General features: G+C 30.8%; 1 protein-coding gene across 1 annotated transcript in view; it reads left to right on the forward strand.

Annotated features, from left to right (window-relative positions):
• Positions 1–595, forward strand: part of ALG13 (ALG13 UDP-N-acetylglucosaminyltransferase subunit) — a 62,015-nt gene that overhangs the window by 5,397 nt on the left and 56,023 nt on the right. The window lies entirely within an intron of this gene.

Genomic DNA, 595 nt, shown 5'->3' on the forward strand with positions numbered 1-595 from the left:
ACATTGATGCATTATGAAATTCTGATGGGAGTAAGGAGTCCTGAGACCTAAAACTTAAACTGGATTATCTGTAAGTGTTCATAGTTTTATTGGTAAAAATTTTAGGTATAGTTCATAAAAATAGCATATGCTATAAATACATACTTTCCATAATGTTATTACAATATATTGATTATTCTAAGCATTTTACTTGGGGTGCTCTACTTAATGTGTGTGTAGATTTATTTTCCTGATCATTTTACTTAGGCTAATGTTAAAATAAATTCTTACTAATAGTAGAAGGTGGTGGCTGAGAAATACTCTGGGTAGCAGGAGGAAGCCAACTTGGATTAAAATTTTGCTGAGAATAAAAAGTGAGTAATCTACATAGTTCAGAATTCACAGCACCGTAATAATTATATATTGATCTTATACTAATATTACAGGAGAGGCCTTTTTCAAATACATGGTGAGGATTTGACTTTTCTGGGCTCTTTTATAAATGTGCTCTAATTTGAGAAAAATTGTTGCTTGAAATTATTTTGATCAGAGTCTTTAGTTATTTTATGTCCTGAAGGACTAACCATAGAGAATCTGAAACAAAGGTTCTACTCAA

This window comes from Crocuta crocuta, unplaced genomic scaffold (genome assembly GCF_008692635.1).
Source record: "Crocuta crocuta isolate KB4526 unplaced genomic scaffold, BGI_CrCroc_1.0 scaffold1112, whole genome shotgun sequence".
NCBI lineage: Eukaryota > Metazoa > Chordata > Mammalia > Carnivora > Hyaenidae > Crocuta > Crocuta crocuta.